Source organism: Xyrauchen texanus, chromosome 23, assembly GCF_025860055.1.
Source record: "Xyrauchen texanus isolate HMW12.3.18 chromosome 23, RBS_HiC_50CHRs, whole genome shotgun sequence".
Taxonomy (NCBI): domain Eukaryota; kingdom Metazoa; phylum Chordata; class Actinopteri; order Cypriniformes; family Catostomidae; genus Xyrauchen; species Xyrauchen texanus.
Window position 1 is genome coordinate 4,823,675 of NC_068298.1, and position 26,785 is coordinate 4,850,459.

The 26,785-nt window shown below is 39.7% G+C and overlaps 1 protein-coding gene across 1 annotated transcript in view; it reads right to left on the minus strand.

Annotated features, from left to right (window-relative positions):
- Positions 1 to 23,421, minus strand: part of LOC127663258 (FERM and PDZ domain-containing protein 4-like) — a 119,544-nt gene extending 96,123 nt beyond the window's left edge. The window contains exon 1 of the mRNA XM_052154777.1: positions 23,275 to 23,421. The gene's annotated coding sequence lies outside the window, so the exon portion shown is untranslated. The remainder of the gene's footprint in view (positions 1 to 23,274) is intronic.
- Positions 23,422 to 26,785: the final 3,364 nt, after the last annotated feature.

A 26,785-nucleotide genomic window follows, 5' to 3' on the forward strand; every position in this document is an offset into this window, starting at 1 on the left:
GGGCTGTAGAAACCCTTCCTCATTTCGGTTGGAGGGACGGGCTCTACCGCGCCCTTGGCTAAGAGGGTCGCGATTTCCGTGCGCAGGGAACTGGCATGCTCGCCGTGTACTGCGGAAAAGCGGACGGCCCTGAAAGGGGGCGGGATCCGGGCAAACTGAATTGCGTAACCGAGTCGAATGGTCCGGTGCAGCCAGCGTGATGCGTTGGGAAGCGAAAGCCACCCTTCCCAGCTCTGTGCTAGGGGCACCAAAGGGACGAGTATTTTGGACGTACCCGGCGGGGCCTCGCAGCGGGGCGGAACAGGTAATGCAGCGTCGGGCGGCTTCGTGGTGCTGAGAATAGACTCAAAGCACTTACCTTGCTCCGCGCGCCCGGCAGGGGGCGGGTTCTTGACTGAGGAGGAGGTCTGATGTTGGCGTCCTCTGGACTCATCTGAACCGGCCGGCCGGGGGACAGTCGTGGGCAGGCGGAAGGTGGGATCGCCACGTCCGGTGTACCGGGACTGTTGTGATCTGAAAGCACATTGCCGTGAAAACGGAGCGGTCTTACCACCTCCGGAGCTAACGTCTTCGGCTCTGGGTTGGCTGTCTCAGGAACGCTTGGGAGCCTTCCGGGTCCTGGAGGGGGTTCGTGAGACAGGAGGCGTGCGCCGCCTGCGGAGTGCTCGACGCTGGGGCTGAGAGCTGGGCCCGGGTTGAGGCGGAGCAGGAGCTGGTTTCCTCGCAGGGGGCGCCCTCGGCAGACAGACGGGGCAGGGCCTGTAGCGGCAGGTCTGCGGTGGGGCATGATGTGCCGAAATGGCCTCCGTCTGCTTCTTCACCGCGGAGAACTGTTGGGCGAAGTCCTCGACGGTGTCACCGAAAACGCCAATCTGGGAGACAGGTGCGTCCAGGAAGCGGTTCTTGTCAGCCTCATGCATCTCGACCAGGTTGAGCCAAAGATGGCGTTCCTGGACCACTAGTGTGGCCATCGTCTGTCCGAGTGCCTGCGCTGTGGCCTTCATCGCTCTCAGGGTGAGTTCGGTCGCTGAGCGCAGTTCCTGCAGCACATCAGGATCAGGTCCACCCCCGTGCATGTTTCTGAGAGCTTTGGCCTGGTGGACTTGCAGGAGGGCCATCGCATGCAGGGTGGAGGCAGCGCGTCCAGCCGTAGTGTAGGCCTTCGCGTTGAGCGAGGATGTTGTCCTACAGGGCTTGGATGGGAGTACGGGGCGACCCCGCCAGGAGGTAGGGCTACCGGGGCATAGATGGTGCGCAACTGCCCTATCGACCTGGGGAATCGTGTCGTACCCGTGGCGCTCTCCGCCATCGAGGGTGAAGAGAGTGGAGCGGGTGGCACCTAGACGAGCGGAGAGCGGGGCTCTCCACGTAGACGTCAGCTCATCATGCATCTCCGGGAAGAAAGGGACCGGGGGGATGCGAGGCCGCGAACGGCGCGCTGCCCCCAGGAACCAATCATCCAACCGAGAAGGCTGTGGGGAGGATGGAGGGTTCCAATCCAACCCCACGCTCAAGGCGGCCGGGCAAGCATGTCGGACATCTGAGCGTCGGCCTCAGCCTGGGCCTGCTGGCCCGAAGGCGGCAGTCCAGGGGAGTCCTCGGCATCAGACACCGCACTCTCCGATGCAGCGGCGAGCTCATCTGCTTCGGACTCGGGAGGATAGACAGCCAGGCCGTGAGGCGAGCTGCTATCGCCGCGAGCGTGGACGGAGACCAGCGAGCGTGTGGGGGAACGGGAGGTTCGAGGGAGGTTACCCGGCGAAACTGCACACGCTGCTGCCCCCAAATCGCCCCCAGCGCCAACCGCACCGTCCTCAATCCCGTGGGAAGAAGGAGCAATGCGGGGTGCAGCTGGGGTGGCTTGCTTTCTGTTGAAAGCAAGCCGCGACCGCAAAGTGGTCATGGTCATGTTCTCGCAGTGAGAACATGAACCCTCCACAAACGCCGCCTCGGTGTGATCGCGGCCCAAACACACGAGACAGCGCCTGTGGCCGTCTGAAGCAGAGAGCACTCTACCGCATCCAAGAACGACACAGGGGCGGAAAGGCATCTTGAAAAAGACGCGTCCTTAAAAGGACGTTCAACACCGCTGTGTTTGCTCTTTTAGAGGAAATTACTCTTTTAGTAAAAACTCTTTTAATACACAGTGTGTATGTGTATATGTGTCTGCGCTGTCGAAGCGCTCAGGGGCAACAATGCACGCCATGCAATGAGAAGGAGAAAGCCGCTGTTGTGCGCCGTCAAGATCCAACAGCATGCAGATCGTCAGAGGAAAACAGGAACGTTTGAGTGGTGTGTAACTCGCAGCAAACTGCAGACAGACCATCGGCTCCGAAGAAATTTTCTGACTAAACTTCCGTATTTGCCCCGCTTAAATACCCGTATGTCCAGGGGCAGGGTATGCAAATACTGACTGCCAACTCCCATTGGCCCTTTTCAATAGGTCAGAGGTGAATATCGGCGCTCAAGAGAGACCCCTAGTGTCGCTTCTCCGACACAACGTGGAGAGAGCGACAGAAAGGGAACTACAAATACATATTTCAAAACACACATACAAACTCAAAAACTACAAACACACATTCTACACACACACACACACACACACACTCAAAAACCACAAATACACACTAATACATTCAGACACACTAAAAAAACTATAACTACATATTTCAATACACACATAAACACTCAAAAACTACAAATACACATTTAAATGCACACACACACACACTTAAAAACCACAAATACACATTCTAATACACACACACACACACTCAAAAACTACAAATACACATTTAAATGCACACATACACACTCGAAAACTACAAATACACATTCTAATACACACACACACACACACACACACACACACACACACACACACACTCAAAAACCACATATACACACTAATACATTCAGCCACACTAAAAAAAACTACAAACACACACTCTAATACACACATAAACACTCAAAAACCACAAACACACATTTAAATGCACACATACACACGCGAAAACTACAAATACACATTCTAATATATACACACACACACTCAAAAACTACAAACACACACTCTAATACACACATAAACACTCAAAAACCACAAACACACATTTAAATGCACACATACACACGCGAAAACTACAAATACACATTCTAATATACACCCACACACACTCAAAAACTACAAACATACACTCTAATACACATAAACACTCAAAAACTACAAATACACATTTAAATGCACACATACACACTCAAAAACTACAAATACACATTCTAACACACACACACACACACACACACACACACACTCAAAAACCACAAATACACACTAATACACATACACACAATCAAAAATTAAAAAAACACACTCAAAAACTACAAATACACTCTAATACACACATACACACTCAAAAACCAAAAATACACACTCTAATACACACATACACACTCAAAAACCACAAAGACACACTCTAATACACACTTACTTTAAAGCTACACATACACACTCTAATACTTACAGTACATACACACTCAAAGGACACATATTACACCCTTAATACTCACATACACACTCAAAACCACAAAGACACAATCTAAATACTCACATACATACTAAACAAATTATTATTATACACTCTAAAACTGCTGTAATTACATACATATACACTCAAACCACACACACATTTTAAATAATCGCATACACAATCAAACCATAAATACACTGTAAATACTCACATACCCTAAAACTACAAATACACACTCTAATACTCACATACACACTCTTAACACTTACACACTAAATACTCACACATGCACTGTAAAACCACACACACACTATGAAGAATACACAATCTAAAATCACATATTCACAGTAAACACTCCAAACAAATACACTGTTAAATAAACATACTATAAAATTACACAAACACTATCATACTGTATACACTCTAAATACTTACAGTAACCCCACCAGAGACAGAAATATACAGGATCACTGCAACACACATTAAAGGATGTATAACGCTCTGTCCCTAGAGCAGCTTTGGGACTCTCTGATCACTGTCTAGTTCATCATCTGCTGACCAACAGTCAGAACCTAAGGGCATTTTCAGACCTGTAGACCATTTGCTTTATTCCAAAACGGGGACTAAATTGTTACACTGTTGTATTTTCTTCTTGGCTCGGACCAAATATATGTCAATAAAAGTCACATGTGAACAAGCTGCCCCCTTATTGGTCAATATGTTTGTTTGCTGTTCCAGGATTAAGCTCATCCATTGATATACCGGTTACAATTATATGCATGTAAAAAAATGCCTGCTTGTTTTCACAGATCTCTCTCTCTCTCTCTCTCTCTCTCTCTCTCTCTCTCTCGCACGTATACACATGCACAAACAGCAGAGTGAAGCCGCGTAAAAACTGCATTTGCTAACGCCATCTTACCCGTGTTCTGCCGCTATCCAAAAGAGAGAAATTATCGTACTAAAATTACCTCAGGAATTATAAAACATGCCCTATTTTAAACATGCAATTATATTTAATAAAGTTGCCAGAAGGCTATATCCACATTTGATGATGAATTACAGAGAAGTGCTGATCTACAGACGTCTTCTCCAAAGATCCCTCAGTTATGTTCATGGTTTTTATAGGGATGTTGTTTGGTTCATTGGTCCATTGGGACGGTTTGCATTCTTACCACAAGCGAATCACTCCAGTGTTCGCTTGCAATCGCAAACTCGGGTATGTACCAAAAAACTGAACGAGGTGGTCTCGGGCCGATTGTTTTGGTGCGGACCTGAGTGCAATTGCCATGCTCATATATGCCCAAACGAACCGAACCATGGAAGAAAACTTACCAGGTTCCGAAACAAACACTCCAAATAATCCAGGTGTGAAAACGCCCTAAAATCAGCTAAATCTGTAGTAAGGACTGTAAAGAGATGGACCAATGAAGCAGATCTGGAACTACATGCCTGCTTGGACTGCACTGATTGGAGTGCAGACACCAATCTGGATGAGCTCACAGATACTGTGACATCACAGTACTTTATCAGTTTCTGTGAGGTATGTTCATTCCTACTAGGTTTTATTTAATGTTCAACAATGACAAACCATGGTTTACAGCAAAACCCGGGCAGCTTTGTCAGGACAAAGAGGATGCTTACAGGAGTGGGGATAACATTTTGTACAATCAGGCCAGAAACACACTGACAAAAGAGATTAGAGTGGCTGAAAGAAGCTACTCTGAGAAGTTAAAAAACGTAAGTATGTTTTCAGCTAACGACCCTGCATCAGTGTGGAGAGGTCTGAAAGGCATTACTAACTACAAGATACCATCCCACAACACTGTAGGGAATCAAGAACTGGCTGACGACCTGAACGTGTTCTACTGTAGATTTGATTGGCCCAGTCACCCCACACCTGCTCTGACATTCACCTCACACAAACATCCACACCTCCTGAAACCACCCTCCTCCCCCGCCTGCAACTCAACCTGCACTTAAGATTCGTGAAGAAGATGTGTGCCATGTCTTCCAGAAACAAAAGACAAGGTAAAAACAGGGCACATGCAGTGTTTTACCCACTTCTAAAATCCTGTGCTGACCAGCTGACCATCTTCACACAGATCTTCAATAGATCACTGGAGCAATGTGAAGTTCCCTGCTGCTTCAAATGCACCACCATCATCCCTGTCCCAAAGAAACCCCAAATCACAGGACATAATGACTACAGACCTGTCGCCCTGACATCTGTGGTCATGAAGTCATTTGAGAGACTGGTGTTGACCAACCTGAAGGACATCACTGGACCTTTTCTGGATCCCCTTCAATTTGCTCATTGAGCAAACAGGTCTGTGGATAATGCAGTAAACATGGGATTGCATCATATCCTGCATCATCTGTACAGACCAGGGATTTATGCAAGAATCCTTGAAACACTTAGTCATGGAATAACATAAATGTAACTATGGGAATTATGTCGTGACTAAACAAAATATCCAAAATAAATCAAAACTATATTTTAGCATCTTCAAAGTCGTCTCCCTTTGCCTAGAATTGCAGACATGTACTCTTGACATTTTCTCAACCAACTTCTTGAGGAATCACCAGTATTGAAGGAGTATTGGAAAGTCTTATTGTGTTTTTATATATATACTTATATTTTGTATTCGCTTTTTATTTTAATTATATTTTATATTATCTCTGTCTTGGTGTTGCATTGTTTGTGCACTGGAAGCTTCTGTCACCAAGACAAATGCCTTGTATGTGTAAGCACACTTGGCAATAAAGCTCATTCTGATTCTAACACACATACTCTAAATACTCACATACACACTCACACATACAGAGGCACACATGGGCAGCGGCAGTGAATCATGCAAATTGCTCAAGCTTAGAATGCTGGTGATTGAGAATGGGTCATGCAGGGCGCCAGAGTTAATTAATTGTCTAATCAGCATAATGGCTCTTGCTGTTATTCTTATACATCTTCAAGCCATGAGATATGTCATCCATTTCCTCCTAGCACAGTCCATTTTCGCATAAGTATTCGACTGTATTCGAGTGTGCACTCAGCTCTGATAAGATGTGTGTGACGTACAGTCAAATCTATTTACAGAAGTACAATTATTATTAATTACTTTATTTTTCACAATTCACAACTACACAATGATGACTCTAAGATTTAATAGATATTACAGTTTCATTTTCTGTTAATGCATGATTTTCTGTGAAAGCGCTAAACAAATAAAAATGACTTGCCTTGACTACTGAGACAGAACAGTCTTTGAATACCAATGCAGGAATATCCAAATCCATTGTCAAAATCAGTTTACATGACATTATATTTATGCATTTGACAGATGCTTTTATTCAAAATGACTTACAGCTGGAAATTGAGCTCCTGACACTGGCATTGCTAGCCTCTTTCTCTTCCAGTTGAGCTAAAGGAACAAGACAGTCACTTTTACTAGTTTTGAAGAATAGACCTTAAAGTCAACGTGTCATATTAAAAAATGTCCTACATGATCTGTTTCAATTTTTCAGCTGACAATAAAAATAAGAAATTTCAGTGGGCAAAACTTTTCAGAAAACATGGGTTCCAGAGTCAGAAAAAGTAAAATAAAAATATTTCTATTACTGTTATAAAGTAGTTTTCACTATATGATTATTAAATATAATATATTAATACATATTAAAGCCAATAAAGTTATACAGCCAAAAGCAATAAGTCTCTCTCTCTTTTCTTGCAAATTATTATTATTATTATAATATTTATTATTATTATTATTTTACCATTTTTAATTAATATAATTCTAATTGTGACATACTAATAATACATATATAATAAAATTGGGAATAATATATAATTATATATACTCTATATATAAATATAAATTATATAATTTTATCAGTATGTCAAAATAATAATAATATGAATTAATTATTTATATTAATATTACAAAATAAAAAGTATTATATAATGCAATATATATCTATATATAACAACAACTTGCATTTATATAGCGCTTTTCTCAAACTCAAAGTGCTTGTTGAATTTTGTGTGTGTTTTCGGGTATAAAGTTATTACAATACGATGAAAGATTTCGCAAAAAGAAAAGAAAATGTGTGCAAACATTTTGGAAAATCTAAACATTTCCATGCCTTTCTTCAGGATAATATCCACTGATAAACCACGAACAGTGGCAGAAACATTTATACCTATTATTTGTTTACAAGTAAATAGGGTCACAGTATTGATGCCAAGATGTCTTTTATATAGCCTGTGAATTAGCATATCCAGTCTCATATGTGTGCAGCGCAGTATTTATAGCAGTAAGGGTTGTGAGTTGTGAGTAGTGTTGATGTGGCAGTGCCGTGAGTGGCTGCTGTGTGCTCATGGTAAGAGCTGTTCTGTTCTGTTCTGAGTAGGTGGACTCTCATCCACAGATCGCTCACTCTTTCTCTCTGACAGCGCACACTATCTTTGTTTGAATCTGTCCTTCTATGAGTTACAAAAGGTTTCCATGGGAACTAAATGGAGATCACACACACACACACACACACACACACACACACACACACACACACACACACACACACACACACACACACACACACACACCACAAAGAAGTTAAGACCAAGCGTAGACTGATGTGGAGATAGCCAGGGGCTTTGCATTGCCATTAATGGAGTTTGTCATGAAAGGCTGGAATAATGCTGCTGCAAATGATTGTTACACACACAATGAACTACAACCACCTACTTTGGATAATTCCCTGACACACTGATTATAATTTAATGCAAAATTGGATAGCAATCATTAAATGTTAGTTTGCATTTAAGCGTGAAAGTATCTTGCGTTTAAAAAGGTAGATGCAATGCAATGAATGGATCAGAATACATGTTTCTCGAGACACACTTTTAAAAACTGAAGATCTTTTCACTTGACACGCCATCTTAAAAAGCAAAGGCATTCCTGTGCAAGATGCTGAAAAAACAGCAAAAAAACCTAAAAAACAGCAAAAAAGATTTTTAAGGCCATATGTAAAAAAACAAAAGTGCTTGATTAATATATAAATATTAATATATCGTCATTTTAAAATATACTGTATAATGTTCCTGTATTTTTTATAATATTTATACTGTAAGATTACCAGAGGCTTCCACACATTTTTCTTTTTTTAATAATATTTAATAATATTTCATAATGGTGATTCTCATTAGGCTGTTCTTACTGTAATACAATCATTCACGACAAAAACAAACAAAATAAATGATTAAACATTTATGCATAATTGTAGTGTTTATTGCACCACTTATTGTATGCATTGTATACATTTATTTGGATTTTAATTCAAATAAATCATCATAATACTGTATCAGAATCACCATTGAAAAGAATTGCAATTACAAAAAAAACTCAAAAATAATACAGCAAATACAGCCGTATTATATTAATAAGGATTTGGGAAGAAAATGCTTAATTTGTATTGAAATAAATAATATCACAGTGCAAAAAATCTTACTGGTGCTCAAATAGTCTTTATTTTCTACATGCAATTTTAATTTAGTATTTTTTCTTTTCATTTTGGTATGAAAATGACCCAGACATGTTTTCATGTGATTCACCCAAATATGCTTTTGGAAGAGTTTCTGTCCAAAACATGGTTGTGTTGATATTAAAGGCTGGAGTTTCATTGTATGTCTAATCGACAGTTGAATGAAGGCTAATGTCGAAGCACAGCAACACAAGCTGAACAATCATCCTGGTCAAGCATCAAGAGTCCTGGATTTTTTCCTCCAGTGTAATTGGTGAAATTGGTGAGTGTTCCCTAGAGTGGGCGTGCTTTCTATAATGGCTCTTTGTGTGCGACTGCACTGCAGCTCTCAACTGTGTCTACTGCATTTGCATCAACTTCAGTCTGTAATCAATACTCAAAATAACAAACCCATTGATATACCAATCCGTTTCCATTCATGGCATGTTGTTGCCATGCATTCTCCAGCTACTGTCAAGAAAAAATGGGATGCTTTTTGGTTCTAGTTTTGCCATAATGTTAGCTTAGAACTTGTGAGTTGGGTTATATTTTCAAGTAACGGGTCATTCCTTGAAGTTTGTAGAAAAAAAAGAAAAAAGAAAAAAAAAAAGATTTTCTATCAAAGTGTTTCTTAAACTTAAGAAATATGATCAGGAACTTCAATTTTATTAATTATGACTTGATTATATTCACAATTGCAAGAAAATTAACAGGAAATGGGATAATTCTGATATTTTCTACAATCTTTCACCAATGTTTTTTTTACATTTAAATAAATAAAACTTTTAAAATGTAAGTTTTATTACTATTATTCTTCTTAAAATTACTCATTCAATTTGATGGAATTTCATTATGAAATTTAAATGTGGAAATCTTAAAAACAAACTAAAAGATTTGATGAAATTGAATAGATTAAATTTTGTTTTTATCATACATTACTGTAATTTTGTTGAATAGGATGGAATGTTTTAGAGTGAGAAACACCAGAAATAAATCTAATTAATTTAACTGATATAGACTGTACTTTACTGTTACTGTAGATTGTACTTTACTGTTACTGTAGACTGTACTTTACTGTTACTGTAAATTGTACTTTACTGTTACTGTAGACTGTACTTTACTGTTACTGTAGTCTGTACTTTACTGTTACTGTAGATTGTACTTTACTGTTACTGTAGACTGCACTTTACTGGTACTGTAGACTGTACTTAACTGTTACTGTAGACTGCACTTTACTGTTACTGTAGACTGCACTTTACTGGTACTGTAGATTGTACTTTACTGGTACTGTAGACTGTACTTTACTGTTACTGTAGTCTGTACTTTACTGTTACTGTAGATTGTACTTTACTGTTACTGTAGACTGCACTTTACTGGTACTGTAGATTGTACTTTACTGTTACTGTAGACTGTACTTTACTGTTACTGTAGTCTGTACTTTACTGTTACTGTAGACTGTACTTTACTGTTACTGTAGACTGCACTTTACTGGTACTGTAGATTGTACTTTACTGTTACTGTAGTCTGTACTTTACTGTTACTGTAGATTGTACTTTACTGTTACTGTAGACTGTACTTTACTGTTACTGTAGATTGTACTTTACTGTTACTGTAGACTGCACTTTACTGTTACTGTAGATTGTACTTTACTGTTACTGTAGACTGCACTTTACTGTTACTGTAGATTGTACTTTACTGTTACTGTAGACTGCACTTTACTGTTACTGTAGATTGTACTTTACTCTTACTGTAGACTGCACTTTACTGTTACTGTAGATTGTACTTTACTGTTACTGTAGACTGCACTTTACTGTTACTGTAGTCTGTACTTTACTGTTACTGTAGACTGTACTTTACTGTAGACTGCACTTTACTGTTACTGTAGTCTGTACTTTACTGTTACTGTAGACTGTACTTTACTGTAGACTGCACTTTACTGTTACTGTAGACTGTCCATCCAGTTAAATGTGCAGCATCAGGTTGGACAATATCAGAGTGGACATTCAGTGGATAAATTAGCCACTATATGGTCTGTGATTGATATCTAGGAAACATTTTTGTAAACTAATATTTATGTTCACATACATTTTAACATAAATACTGTATATTGACATTTTTAATTATATTAATTTCCTATATATATTCCCTAACAGAGTGGACATGTTATGCTTGACCACATATTACTAACAACTCAAAATAAAGTAAAACATCAATAAAACATGGAGTTAAAAACTTCAATAAACTCTTGCAGTGTGTGATGTCATTTCATAACATACAGTATATCTTCAATGAAATGTCATGGAATCATGACATACTGTAACATGGTGGGCTATAAATCAAGGGACACACAAAAAACCTCCACTATCAATGTTAAAATGACACATTTACCACAAATGAATACATGTTAGTGAGAGAATACTAAACTCTTGTATGTGGGGAAAAAGTCGATATCCAAAGATTTAGCATTTATTTTTCTCAAAGATGTTTAACATGCAGTTTTTGGGACATGAGGAAAAGACACAGTGCAATAGAAAAGGATTTAAATTTTTTAAATTCACCCTTTAGGCCCACAGTGTGTAACATTATAAAAAGTCTTTATTCATTTTAACAAGCCTATCAAAATTTTAATCGGGTGAAATTAAACAATATAAATACCACAAACACTTGTATTGGGGACTTAAATGACACATAATTGTTGGAATGACCCATATTTACAGGCGTTCCTGTGCGAGACGGTGCTTTACATTGAAAAACAGTTTCCAGAATGAGCTCTGACATATGCAATAAAATGTAATGGCATGTGCGTTTACTGGTGTTTTAAAATCCCAGTGGTGAGAAACAATTAACCTGCACTCGAATGCTATATGATTTTGACAAAATGATCTTGCTTCTGACAGAAAACTGATTGTCACTGATATCTCACAAAACTCACACAAATGGTGTGTGTGTTTCAGGTCAATTTCTCTCATTTTGTGAAGCATTCTCTGCAGTTTGGGTGTGTGGCGCTAAATACGGAACATACAGCATCGCGTATGATTTTCATACGGAATGCAATTTTTCCCTTAATTACGGGACGATTCCTTATTTTACTGGACGTTTGGCATATTTTGTTAATTAATTTTACCGGATGCTGCTTCAGCGTGAGGTTGACTCTCTCGCCACTCACTGTCATAAATTCCCTTATCTTTGGGATAATATTTTTTTAAAAGATTAGTCATTAGTGATGCAGCCCATCAAAGGCCTGATAACAAGCTAATTAATGGAACCAGGAGTGACTGAGCAGGGAGAGATCTCCAATAAGCTGTATTGTGAGTCCCAAGTTAAAGGAGTGAGAAAATCTGCTTAATAAAAAGCTGAATATCATGCAGGGGTTGTTATTGGAAACTGCATAGCTGGTCTGAGTCAGGCCAACTTTAGCTAACCTTAAGTTTACAAGACTCTAAAGGCAGAGATAATCCCTATTTCTCTATCAGCTATTAAGAAAATAGGTCAACACTTTAAAACAACAGGTGATGTTGCCAGAGAGAAAGGAATGTGAATGCATCTCTACCACAGTGGAGCATGGAGGAAGAGGTGTTATGGTATAGGGAGCCTTTTCAGCTACTGGTACTGGTGAGCTGCTTCACTGTGAAAAGTCAAGTAATGTTTTGGAAAGGCTTGATTCCCACAATTGAAAAGTTGTTTTCTAAAGAGGAATGATCAGATGATATTTTCCAACAAGACAGGGCTCCTGCCCACATTGCTAAGAGCACCAAGAAGTGTCTTGAGAACAAGTCCATCAGGCTCATTGTGGAGCGGAGGGGGGCGGGGCCGGGTCGGAATATTGCGCGCCCGGTCCCCAATCGGCCTGATGAGGCGCGTGAGGGATAGAGGCGGCCGGTGACGATTGTTCGAGAGAGAGAGAATTACGGGCATGTCCGTCATGTGTGTTTATGTTTGTGCTTTGAGTTGTCATTAAATTATTATTTATATTGACAAGCCGGTTCTCGCCTCCTCCTTGCCCATCCTTAACAGTGTTACACTCATGTATTGGCCTGGTCAGAGACCAGATTTGAACCCTATAGAGAATATTTGGTCTCATCAACTGTTTGAAGCCATCAACATTGAGTGGAACAACATCATCTCTTCTTTCTGTAAAAAGCTGTCTGATGGTTTACCCCCACAAGGCTTAGACATTTAAAGAAATCAAAGGGGAAACTATCCCGTACTTTATGGGATAGTTTTCATACCAAGTTACTTTATCTTTTATTTTTGTATTTTTTTGCTAATTCCCTGACCAATCATTTGCTGTGGAGACCATTAAAAGCGTTTTTTTGGTCCAGGAGTGTATATACATAATACACATAAATAAACGCCTGGAATATTTCTTAATAAATTGTCTTTGTTCCATTTTTAAACGTTTGTTTTTGATTTGCATCGCACACAGGGACATGACAGCAATGGTAATGTCCATTCAAATGAAAATAGTGAAATTATTTATTATTATTAATTATTATGTTCAAATACAGTAATTGTGAGCCCTATTTTATCTAGTATATGAAGAAATATGATTTAGACATCAAAATATACTGCACAGAAGATGAATGAGTCTCATAAAGTAGTTATTCAATTGTATAACAATTGAATTAAAGTCAAATAAATTATTTACGTTTACCGCATAAACCTGAATACATTGGGTTAGACCAAGGGTCAGAAGCAGGGGAGCATTTACGCACAGGCTGAAGCCCAGGGGACCACAACTTCCACGTGGCCCAGCAAGCTGCGTCCGCCACCCCGTTTCCCCCTATCCATGTTCTTTGGAGGAGCATGTCTAACGTAACTGTTAAAAACATGTTCAATGCACAGCAGTTACACTCAGATCACAGAATTGACATTTTTGGGTGAACAATCCCTTTAAGGTAAGATCTGCACATGTTGAGTTGTACAAAAATGACCCATTGCAATATGGATGATTCAATTCTAGAAAGCGGAGCCACAACAGTCCGTTTTTATTGAATGTCATTTCTTTCCTCACTGAAAGCTGCATATGGACATACCCTTTCCACGGCAAGCCTCAAGGGGATAAATACACTATCAAGCACTTTCACAAGGTATGTTCCTCCATGAATAGCTTACATTGGGCACTTTCATACCTGGCTTGTTTGCAGGATTTGTATCTGAACCTGGTGTGTTTTCTCTCTTGGTTTGGTTCATAAGCACATATGAATAATGGCAAACACACTCGGATCTGCACCGAAACAATCGGTCTGAAACCACCTGGACAGAGAAGAAATCTGTAACTCATTATCAATACGCTGATAAAGCCTTTCGGCAGCTACATTAGATACAAGTTGATCTTCACGATCACTTCTCTCTTTTGGATAGTGGCATAACAGACAAAGGTAAGACGGCAGTTGCAACTTTTTTTAAAAAGTGTGGAGAGAGCTCTGTGACTGTGAGAACAGGTACATTTTAATGCAGAAATAATGCAAAAGCAATGGAAATTTGACAGTTTTGGTCAGTTTAAAAAAAAACTTGTGAAAGCAAACCAAGTCATGATGAAAATGTGACATAACGATGCAATTGAACTATTTTGGCCCCTGCTTCAGGTAAAAACAAGCAAGCCACATGTCTGAAAATGCCCTAAATCACTCTATTGCAATTGTTTGTGCTCACGCGGTACTCCTGTGGTTAGTTCAGCTAGCTCCTCATGAGTGAGAGAGTGAGATGTGGTGAGTTGGTAAGTTGGTCACCCCTCAACCATTTTGTATCAGTAAGTGAAGAGAGCGAGATCTCAGCAAAGCAAAAGTGAGACAATCTCAGCCAAAATTGAGTCACTGAATGTCTTTTTGTCTAAAGTTATCCTGTGTTTATTAATACGAGGCCTTTGACTTCTTCAGCACCTACAGCTGAAAAACTTGAGTCTTGTTTCTAATTTTAGCCCATCCTCTGACCTCCCTTATGTCACACAGTGTGTTCCCACTAATGACAGAACGTGTCCAGACTGTCAAACAGTGAGACCCTTCCACTGATGTCTTACTATCACTCTGCCATGTCCAAACTTCAAGTATAAAGATAGTTTAAGTTCTACCTGCTACTCAGCAGAGTGAGCACTTCGGTCCATAACAATTCAAAGCTGAAGGTTCAACTAAATATTCAAAATGGACATGGTTTAACCATGATTAAAAAACATTTTTGGACAGTATTTTGAAATACCTTGGAGTACTATGTAAATATTGTGGTAAGTGAAAATGTGTGTTTACATTCGTGCATTTGGGAAAATGCATTTATACAGCTGGACATAAACCTTAAACCTAGGCCTAGTTTAACTGTCTGGAAAAATATCTGTTTTAATAAATGCATCACTCCTTTCAGGCACATTTCCGAAGTCCCTGAAAACTGCAGTTGTCAAGCCCCTTCTTAAAAAGAACAATCTACAGTAGATAACTCAATATTGAACAACTACAGACCAATTTCAAATCCTCCTTTCATAGACAAAATCATTGAAACTGTTGTTTTCAATCAGCTGAACAAATTCTTAATCTCGAATGGCTACTTGGACAATTTACAGTCTGGTTTCCGACCGCATCATTGCACAGAAACGTCGCCCATAAAAATCCTAAATGATTTTCGGCTAAATACTGATGCAGGCAAAATATCTACTAGATGTAGAATATCAGTGCTGCTTTTGACACTGTTGACCACAACATTCTCCTAGACAGATTGGAAAACTGTCTAGGGCTCTCTTGGACTGTCCTTGGACTGAAGGGAGGGGTCACTATGTGAACATAGGCAACTATAAATCTGAGTGGACATCCATGATGTGAGGAGTCCAAGCCTCAATTATTTCACCGCTCCTGTTCAACCTGTATATGCTCCCACTAGGCCAAATGTTAAAAAAGAACCAAATTGTGTACCATAGCTATGCAGACGACATCCAGATCTATCTAGCCCTATCGCCAAATTACTATAACCCCAGAGACTCTCTGTGCCAGTGCATTGATGAAATTAACAGTTGGATGTGCCAAAACTTCCTTCAGTTAAACAATGACAAGACAGAAGTCATTGTATTTGGCAACAAAGGCGAAATTCCAAAGGTGAATACATACAAGTAAGAAATCTTGGTGTCTGTGGAAGGATCTTGGTACATGGGCAATGGAGGAGTCAGGAGACAATGAAGCAGGTTCAAGGTCAGTCCTTTTATTTTGGCCTTTTTTAACACAATCGACAGTAACCGTCAATAAATCAGAAATAACACAATAAAACAAGACAATAGTCTTTTGTTGTGCACACACACACTCTCTCTCTTTGGTTTAGGGGTGTCCTGCTTTCTAGTTACTCTCTCTGATGCTCTGGCGTGTCCTTTAGATCTCCCTCTGCCATCACTATAATGAGAGACAGGTGTTAGAGATAATTACGGGCCAGGTGACGAGTCTTACCGCTCTCCCTCTCCCGCACCCCAATGCCACAGTGTAATTTTGTAGCCAGACCTTAGTTTCAGTAGTCACATCAAAGCAACTAAATCATGTAGCCAGAATTAGATGTTTTGTATCCAGTTAAGACTTAGAGAAACTTGTTCATGCATTCATCCCCAGTAGGTTGTACTTCTGCAATGGACTCCTCTCCGGCCTTCCCAAAAAGACCATTAGACACCTGCAGCTCATTCAGAATGCCACTGCCAGGATTCTCACCTGGACCGAAGCATATTACTCCAGTCCAGTTACATTTAGAATTGATTTTAATGTACTATTACTCATATATAAATCACTCAAAAGCCTAGGACCAGATATGCTTGTTGAATATAAACCTAACAGACCTCTCAGATCATTAGGATAAAGTCAGATAGACACACAGATGGCTCACTCAAAACAAGGTGAGACAGTGTTTAGCTATTATGCCACCCGCAGCTGAAACCACCTCCCACAAGAAGTTACATGTGACCCAAGAGTAGCCACATTCAAATCCAGACGGAAAACACTTCTGTCTAGCTGTGCATTTTCTGACTGAAGATTGTACTGCACTTATTGTTTTACTGAATAATTTTGCTTTTGTCTTTTTCATTTTAATTATTTTGTATCTCATCGACTTGTGGTGCCTATTGAACCTACAGAGAACAATCAGCAAACTCTCATTTGATTATTGCAAAACCTGACTCTGAGTTTTTATTCTTCAATATCCATATTGAAGACCCAGCTGTCGCCCCCTACAGCTTATGCTGGAAGAATGCGGGCAAGTGTATCGGTTTAAACTTGATCAACCAGCAAAGATAAGATTTTATGATTTAGTTAGGGACTGTCTGGTGGAGAGATTGAGTGAGGCGCTGTTAGTATCTGCATAAAAAAGACCTAAGACACCCCGTACTCTGTACCGAAAGTGGGCTGGAGTGGTTCTGACAGTCCATGCTTATGTTCTATTCCTCACTTGGAGACTTTATTAAGACTATAGCATTGGCTAGATGTCACACCCGGATGTAGTGGTGTCTTGATTAGAATGTGAGGATGTCCTTGAGACATCGGAGACATCTGCAAAAGGATGGCGCAAATAATAGTCTGCAGACATTGAATGGGAAAACCTCATCTCTCTTGATGTCTCCACTCAGACAGAGGCGCCGCCGAGTTTAGGAAATGATAGATAGCAGATAAGATATTCATTTTTCTTTTGTTTTCTTGTTTTATATACGCAGTGTAGACATTGGTTGATCATGGGTACACTGAGATCTGCCTTTGAGATTAAATGAAAAGAAATTCAATAATAATGATTTGGATCATTTCATGTTCTCTGCTTTTTCAATTAGCTGAAGTCGAGCTCTTAATACCTGTTCTCCTGATTTTTATGCAGTTTTATCAATGTGTTTATTACTTTTTATTCTCATTTCATGTTCTTAATTATTTTTAAATATTTTTATGTATCTTGCATTTTCTTCAAAATTATGTAACTATGTAAAGCACTTTGCATTGCCACTGTGCATGAAATGTGCTATATAAATAAACTTGCTTTGCCTAGTGTAAACTTGCTTTTACCTCACTCTCCTGACCTCAAGAGGTGCAATAGTGACTGATGCTAGAGGCTGTAGCCTTTAGCATCCTTGTTAGAGCACCTGCCTCCCACGCCGGAGACGTTGGTTCGAGTCCCGTACAGAGCGGGTAGAACTGGAGCGTCACAATGGTGCCGTGACCCGGATGGGAGTGAGTGTAACGGGAGCCAGCTGGTAGATAGCTGTGCAGTGTGTAAACCTTACTCTCCTGACCTCAAGTGGTGCACTAGAGGCTGTAGCCTTTAGCATCCTTGTTAGAGCACCTGACTCCCACGCCGGAGATGTTGGTTCGAGTCCCGTATGGAGCGGGTAGAACAGGAGCGTCACACTTGCCTAGACCTACCCAATAGTGTCTTGCTATTCATGCTCTTCAGGACTCGTACCATGGTGCTCTGCATCGTAAGTGCAACACTATCAGTTCAGCTACTGCACACATTGATCGCACTTCAAAACAACTTAATATACTGTAGTTGGTTATGTAATGCAAACGTTAAAATGTATTGTCTTCTACGTAATGCATTGTAGTAAAGTGTTTAGATGTCATAAGTAGCATTTTGGGAGGAAAAGGTGAAAAGTAAATGTTTTTTAACTTATAATCTGCCCATTTTTAAAGGTAGTAATTTGTGTTAAAAGTGAATTAAAGTCATTATTGATGGAGCTCTTCTACTGTACATTTCTCTATGAAACTAATGTGGTACGTACAACACATAGGCTGGGAATCACAAAGTACATGTCAATATGATATAATATCACAATTTAGGTCGATAAAATGCTATTGCTATTTTTTGTCATATTGTGATTCAAAACTACAATATATTGCGATATTTCACTCACTGTTTCTCATTTGTCTTCATCAGACTTAAAGGGTTAGTTCATCCAAAAACGACAATTTTCTCACCGGAGAACGCGTGGACAGCCGTTACAGGAAGAAAGTGATTATAGTTTATAAAGTTAGAAATATGGATATTTTTCTTACAAAAACATATCACTTCTGAAGTCCTTTATTAACCCCCCTGGAGCCGTATGGATTACTTTTTTTGATGGATGATGTACTTTTTTGGGCTTCAATATCTAAGGTACCATTCACTCCCATTATAAAGTTGGGAAGAGCAGGATATTTTTTAATATAACTCCGATTGTGTTTGGTTGAAAGATGAAAGTCATATACACCTAGGATGGCTTGAGGGTAAAATTTTTGGGTGAACTAACCCTTTAAGAGAACTGTTTCCATATCACCAAATGTATTGTTAAATTAATATAAAAGTGCCAGGTCCCACGGCCACCACCATTGTGTCCTTGAGCAAGGCACTTAACTCCAGGTTGTTCCGGGGGGATTGTCCCTGTAATTATTGCACTGTAAGTCGCTTTGGATAAAAGCGTCTGCCAAATGCATAAATGTAAATGTAAATATAGCATGATAACTGCACCTTCTAAGGGACGGCTGGATCCCATGTGACAAGGTAGTTAAATTTTTTCCTGCTGTTTTCCTTCCCGAGGAGTTCTAATATACCCGGAGAGAGCTATCTGTTAGCATTCCCATTTATCTCAATGTTTCTAAAACAACAACAACAACTGAAGAATACTCTGCTTTTTTTGAATGGCCATCGATGGAAAAATGCTTTTTTCCCAACATAATGGTGTAGTCATGGCGGTCAAACCTTGTGATGTTTGTTATGGTCAACAATGCTGGTGTCGCTGGTAGTGTAGTAACGCCAATGTTGTATTTACTAAGCTAGCAGGATAATATTTTAACGGCATGCTAAGGTAGCAGGCTAATTGCATAGTAGCTTGCTACTACTATCATACTACTAATTACTGAAACTGTCATGGGAAGAGTTCTTTATGTTCATGAGAAAATTATACCTGATTGGTCGGAAAGATATAATCTGGTCCTAGCCCTGACCCTAACAAATTAGGTAGTGCTTTACCCATAAATATCAATGACTCTTCTTCTGCCATACTACTTTTTAGAAATCCGATATACTACTAAGCCAACCTATCAGATTGCAATCTAACTGAAAAAAATAAATAAATAATGGCACAATTTATTACATTTGGCCAATTATAGTTTTGGTTATATGATGTATGACAATATAATTTAAAATATATTAATTGTTATTTACATAGGATGATATACATGATGAAGCGATTTTGTATGTTTTCTGGCACCGAATACAGTATTCATACATTAATATTTCATAACACTGTGCAGCTAATGCCTTTCAATTCCAGCTATGTCTAGATACACCATTTCTATGCAAGTCCAATTTTGGAAATGCACTTCGGTGCTTCCTTGTGGTGCATTAATTGAAAATAGATGGATTGCACTGATTTAGAGTGTGCATTTACAAGCACATGAGCTACTACGACTACCTGGATGTTTGCCAACCACTGCGCTAACCAGACACTGAACCACGCATAACTGTCAGGTCCTCAACAGGCCATTTGACAGGTTTAATCATTTCAAATTAGATTGCATTGGACATGTGAGTAAATGTGGTCCTAAACAGCAGGCCTGAAAGAGAATCTGTCACTGAGTATATTGAGGACATGATGGTGCAGTTTTCAAAGCAGACAAATCCCCAAGCAAATCCAACGTTTGAAGGAATATTCAAGCCAAAAAATTTAAATTCTGAGATCATTAATTCACACTCATGTTGTTTGAAAAGCCATGTGACTATCTTTCTTCTGTGAAACAAGAGGAGCTTGCAGAATGTTAAGTCTCAATCTGTGTCAGAAACAAACATTTTCATGAAGGGGCATTAATTGTCCCTGGAGTAGATTTTCAGAGGCAATTTTAAAGTTTGTGAGGGCATTTTTTTATATACATAAAAAATATTCTGTGCCATTTTTTTATTTAAATACGTACTTGTACATCGGTACATTAGTATAAGTAAATACTAAAAGAAAATATATGTAATGATACCAGTGTTTCTGCAGTACGGGTAGTACAGAGCACAGACTCAATTCTGTCCCTGCGTGCTGTCTGAACAACATACGACTGCTTCCAAATGCTCAAACTCTTCTTTAAATGCATGCTCCGCTACTCCTTTTAGACTGAATTTGACAATCAATCAAATTAAAATCATGATATATCCTATTGTGATTATTAAACTGCAAAAGAATGCAATTTATTTGAATAAATGTAAATGAATACAGTCTGCGTGTGCTGCACGCTTCAAAGTGAATGTGAAAACATCACATTGTATGAGCATCGTGTGCTGTGCTTGTTGCAGTAGACGAACGGTGCACACATGCAAACTACATGTTTATATTTAATCACACTAGGCGATATAATCAACCGCTTGTTCAGAGGTGTGATGCTACCATAAAAAATACAGAAACTGAAAATCCTTCATGTCAAAATAAAAGTTCAATTCAAATCACACCTTGACGCATGCATGAAATCGTGACAGAAATATGTTACTACTCTATAATAAAATTTAATATTTACTGTAATAATAACAATACTTTATTATTATTATTATTATTATTATTATAAGCAATATCTCACAAGCAAGAGTGCTGATGTATTGAATAGAGGTTTTCATCAATGTTTTAATTTATAATGTGATGCTCTGTTATGCAGCACTTTATTTGACAAAAATAAGACCAATGTTGTGTTTTAGATTACGCTGATAGGATCTTTACTGAGGAACTTTATTTGATAAAAAAAAAATGAAGAAAAAAAAAATGCAATGGATTGGTTTAAAATAATAGTTATATTTTCATTTAATTACAGTTTTATGAATTCATGTGATTAGACCCCAAACAGAATTAGGAAAAAAAATATTCCTGATTTCATTGGGTCATGAGTGGTTGAGAAACACTTAAATTAAACATGCAATTGTTTAAATGTATTATTTACATTGATATATATAACTTGTTAATAGGAGTGTGTTTAATAGTTACCTATTCTTTCTTTAATTTTTCCCCCAAATAATTTGACTGATATTGGTACCTACTTCTGAAATGTTGGTATCATAAATACCCATCACTTAAATTAATTCACAAAAATAATTTGATTTAGAATATATTGCCTACAACCCATAAAATGTAAACAAATCATATTTTATGTGATCTATATAACTAGGATTTAACATTAGACGATAAAAACACTTTTGATGATTTTTACCCCCATTCTTTATCCCCAACTTTATTTCTGCCTCTGGTCTCAGTCACCATTCATTGTTTGGCAAAAAATGTCAAATGAAAATGAATGCTAATGAGGCAAACATAATGTCTAACACCTCCTTTTACGTTCCATGAAAGTCAATTGGGTTTTAAACAATATAAGGGTGAGTAAATGACAGCAATGTTTTTATTTTTAAGATCACTTCAATGGTTTAAGTAAAGAAAAAAAAAGCCTGAAATCACTTAGTCATACCTTCCAATCAAGACCACATCAACAGTTTACCCACAGCTCAGTCGCCAATACAATTCTGCAACTCATCCAGAGATATTCTGCAAGATTGCCAGAGATTTGTCTTTAAGAATCACTCATTATTATTCACATCAACCTTAGACAAGCATGCAAATGAAAACACAGCTAATTGTGTGTACACCGAATCTGATGAATACAGTTATTTGGCTCATTAGCACAGATTGGCTGCATTGAAATATAGGGCTGAGGTACAATAAACAGTACACACGTGTGTGAGTGCTTTACCGGCACAAACCCACGCAACCCCCGTTCTGGCTTTCACAGAACCCGCTGCAAATCAAGCATTCCCACAGTCGATATTGCATTAAATGCGTCTTTGCATTGCAAGGCAACCTAAAGTATAAACTAAAGCACTTAGTAGGCATCATTTAGTGGGTATATAATCAGGCATGTGAGCTTTTAATAATGACTGTGGCTCACCTGTCTCTTAATTTATAATTCAATCTAGAAACGAATAAGATTCTTAAAGGCATAGTTACATTTTTAATTTTATCGTCTGCTTCGCCACAAACTCTGAATTTTAATGAGGATCTTTCTAAGCATGTCAACATCACAAGCTCTGATTGGAGGTATCTCCTTTATATGTCTAAACTTACCAGCATTTTCACTTAAAACATGCCAATCAAACAACAATACAAAGAGTTTCCTTGAGAAAGAGAAAGAAACCCAGAGGAGGAATATCAAGAAATGGGATCTCTCATAGCCCGTCCTCTCCTACAGAGAATTATATTGATCCTTTCAGAGGTTAAAGCAGGCAGCTTGATCCTTACCTGTTTCTCAAGCAGCGTTTGTATGCATCAGCCGCTTTCAGCCCAGCCAGTCATACCCTCCTATTTGGGCAACTGGAGCGCTCGCTGGCAGTCGCACAGGTGGGGGTTCACAGAAAGCTCTTAGCAAGCCACCCGCAGAAGCTCTTTAGTGCTCTCCCAATCGCCCAGGTCATTGCAGCTGGCCCTGGAGTCTTCTGGAGCAGACAGGGTGATGGGTGGCCGCCAGGACCTCTCACATCTCTGGTGGATCCCTGCGGTGTGCGTTCACTCTCAACCACTAGATGCAACTTTCCCCCCTATTCCCCACCTCGCTGGGTCTGCGTGCATTTCCCTGCCTTTTGTGAGATCTGACGAGTGTGGCTGCGATGCGGGGAGGAAGAGAGCGTGAATGGAGAGGAGGAGAGAGAGAGAGAGGAGGGAGGATGCAGGAGAGAGAGATGCATCATTTAATGGCATAAATTAGGAGAGGAGGGTTTGAGGAGCGTCTGAATGTCAGTCACGTCCACATGTTCCAGTGAGGGAGTATACGTCCCGAGAGATGTTCTGGACATATGGGATTAAAGGTAATATGGGTCTGACATCAATATATGAAGGATTTCTCAAGCTGTCCTTGTGCATGGACAAAACTCATATACACGTGAAGTGCACAATGTATTGAATAAATAATCGAGAATACAATTACAGCTGCCACAATCTCACTAATCATGAAAAGTGTCAAATACACAACCTGGTCTCATAGAATCACGTTATAATACATAAATTTTTGCACGGCTCATTGTCAGGGACGGATTATGACTTGCAAAGTCCCTGGGGCCAGTTATCTGCAAGCGCCCCCCTCCACCCCAAAGTTGTTGAGCGGGGGTGGTGGTGGGGGAGGGCTTGTTCATGCATGCCCAAAAGCGTTTTCAAGCAGGGGGATCACCAAACTAGATTGCGCAGCCTTAAAGCCCAGGGCATCCCCTGGGAAGTCAAGGGCCCCCTGGTGGTCAACGGCCCCTGGGCACTGGCCCCATTGGCCCAGTCAGTAATCCATCCCTGCTCGTTATACTCATGTCTGCAGTTTTCTGGTGAAATGAACCCTAGAGGTAGTAAACAACAATGACTTTTATTCACTTTCACACAAATCCCGAGTAAAACAGCAGATTAACAGTTCATATTATATCAATACATTTTAACATTTGCATTAGATAACCAACTACCAAGCTTGTTTTAGTACGAAAAAATTGTGCATTAGCTCAACTGATAGAGAATTGCACTTGCGATGCAATGGACGGTGTACAAGTCCTGAAGAGGATACGAGTCGACACATGAGCCAAAAATATCATAAGAGTGCCACAAAATGAGGTGGTTGTGTTTTTCATCTCACGTTTGCTTTTTATGACACTGTCGGTTAGGTTTAGGTTTAGGTGAGGGATGTCGGTTTTGTTGATTTAAATCTCGATAGACCATTAAGGCCCATTCACACCAAGAAACTCTAAGAGAATAGCAGAGTCCACACCATAACGATAACGTCACTGAGGAACTATATTGTTGGGATCACTTTCTTAGCCATTTTCTTCCAGCTAATGAAGTTGTATCCATTTGTTTTCCTTTTGGTTTCTATGTGAAATGTAGAGCAGTAGCAGTTCATCTACATCCATTTTCTTGACTGTGAACATAACTGCATTGCACTCTTAGAATAAGCAGGATGTTATCGTCCGTTGGTGTGGATGCTAATCTAGTTATCGTTCTTGATTACGGTGAACGGGCCTTGAACCTTAAAACCTTAACCTGCTTTTAGTGCCACTCAGTAGATATTTCTCCACGGAACTGCCGCATTAAATGTAATGAACCAGGTAATGTCATTTTGCAAAAATGTTGAACAGTCAAGTAAATTTCATGAGATCAGGCTGCAAATGCAGCATTCCATGTAGGTCTACTCCCATTGTACCAAAATTGTCAATACTTTCTATATACAAAGTGTCTTTGCAGTATTGCAACCAATTACAAATATGCCCATTGCTCGCTTCCAGAAATAATTTATTAATTATTTGAATAACAGTTTTAATTTTTGTGCTTCTAAGAGAGCCAATGTGAAGTTACCATTTAGACACTGTATTTGATTTACTGATGAATAAAACAGCAATGAAGTAATTTAGGAAAACAGTTCTCAGCTTGCTTTGGGTGTGTAGCTCACATAAAGGATCAGGCACATGGGGGCTTTTGTAGCTCAGCGAGTATTGACGCTGACTACCACCACTAAAGTCGCGAGTTGAAATCCAGGGTGTGCTGAGTGACTCCAGCCAGGTCTCCTATGCAACCAAATTGGCCCGGTTGCTAGGTGTCACACCTGAGACTTTTGCCCTAGCAGTCACCAGAGGTTGCTAGGTGTTTAAGAGACTTTTAGTTTGAAATTCTCTGTTCCTGGTTCATGCCCTGATTGTTCCCAGCTGTTTCCGTTTACCTTGCCCCTATGTATTTAAGGTCCTTGTGTATTCTGGTGTCTTTGTCTGTTGTTCCTGTTATCCCCATGGTTGTAACGTTTGTTCCGTTCTTGAGTTTTAGTTTTGTTCCTTTGTTTTCCAAGTTTTGTATCTGGACTCATTTTCTTATTAAATCAAAGCTGCACTTAGATCCTGCTCTCTTGCCTTCTTCCTGCATTTGTTACACTAGGGAGAGTAGAGTCTCATGGGGTAACCTCCTCGTGTTCGCAGTTAGTGGTTCTTGCTCTCAGTGGGGCGTGTGGTAAGTTGTGCGTGGATTGCGGAGAATAGGATGAGCCTTCGCATGCTGTGAGTCTCCACAGTGTCATGCACAACGAGTCACGTGATAAGATGCGCGGATTGACGGTCTCAGAAGCGGCGGCAACTGAGGTGAGGCAACCGGAATGAGGTGAGTAACCGCGCCACCACGAGGACATAGTAAGTAGTTGGAATTGGGCATTCCAAATTGGGGAGAAAATGGGATAAGTAGTTCTTCACCAGAAATTCCTCTATCAAACACTTTTTTTTAATGAAGATGAAAAACTCAGACTGGTGGCTTCAACAGAAGCAGACACCATTGATTAACAGCCTCTGAGCTCATGGCAGGTCTGTCTTTTAAGGTTTAAAAGTGAATGCTAATACTTCATTTTTAGGATGGGATTTTGGGATTTTTACTTCAGTAACTAGACTGTTGCACTCTTTTACAATAGCAAGGGAAATAATCGACAATTACTTTCTTCGCGCCAAGACTGGCACAATCAATCACATGTACACACACTGAAAAAGAGAATGCACAGAGGTAAAAAGGCAGTCTGCATCTCCCTTATGGGAACATTTACATTAAAGGCTGCCAAAGGGAAAATGGGACAGATGTGAGCTATCCTGCAGTCTGCTCTTTGAAAACCTCCAGGGAGAGGAGTCAATTCACAAAATGAACACTGGGTAGTTAAACAGCGAGACCAGTGTATGAAACTTTGCCTTTATATGCTGAATGGATGTTCCCAAATGGAAAAGTCATATTTCGACTGTCTTCATATTAACATGCTGTT